The following is a 920-nucleotide window of genomic DNA, read 5'->3' as shown; positions in this document are numbered from 1 at the left end:
ATACTTCATTGAAAATATCATCATATGATGTAACCCCCACCATGGGGCTCGAACCCACGTCCACAAGGTTAAGAGATTTATACTCTACCAACTGAGCAGTGGACCCTTCAATATAATGGATTAAAGCTTGTGTACCTTGAATTTTTGACAGGAGCAATTGGTAGCCCCCAAGGGCCGGCTCATTACGATGTGATGAGTCGGGTCTTCAATAAGGCAAGTAAAAAATGACCTTGCATTAGCCCCCCAAGTGCCATGGTGCATGCTAGCATTGACATGGAACTTGCATATTTGATGTAATCTCAACTTGAATAATGTAGCCCCCAAGTGCCGGGTCGTAAGCCTGCAGCGACTTGGGGCTATTCCTTTCATTGTAAAATAAATCTTATCCATTGATAAATGATAGCCATTGCGCTAAAGCGACTTTGAAAACCTCAATCATAATATTGGTTACTGATAACCATAATAAAAATCCAGCCATGTTGGCTATTAAACATTTGAATAATATAAGCCAATGATTTATAAGTGCATGATTCCAATGGCGCAATCCAAATATATACTACCGACTTAACATCCAAAGCCAGACCTGGTTAATAAACTCCATACATGTTTAAGCATGATCCATAAGGATGAAAACTTCATGGCCTAAATTGTCTCAAGCCATATGTTAATATGGCGTAAATACATGACTCCAAAAAAATGCTCAGAAAAAGATAACGAACGAAAATCGAGAAAACGTGCCTTGTAACCATGGCGTATGAGCCGGACCAAGAGGGATATTCACAGCTATGCTTCAAATATGAGCAGGAAGCCCCCAAGTGGTTTGTGGCATTGAGCCGATCAAGAGGGATATTCACAGCTATGCTTCAAATATGAGCAGGAAGCCCCCAAGTGACCATAAACATGGCACTGTGCCGATCAAG

The sequence above is a fragment of the Triticum dicoccoides genome, chromosome 3B (assembly GCF_002162155.2).
Source record: "Triticum dicoccoides isolate Atlit2015 ecotype Zavitan chromosome 3B, WEW_v2.0, whole genome shotgun sequence".
Classification (NCBI taxonomy): domain Eukaryota; kingdom Viridiplantae; phylum Streptophyta; class Magnoliopsida; order Poales; family Poaceae; genus Triticum; species Triticum dicoccoides.
The sequence above is the reverse complement of the archived record's forward strand: the minus strand, read 5'-3'. Positions refer to the sequence as shown.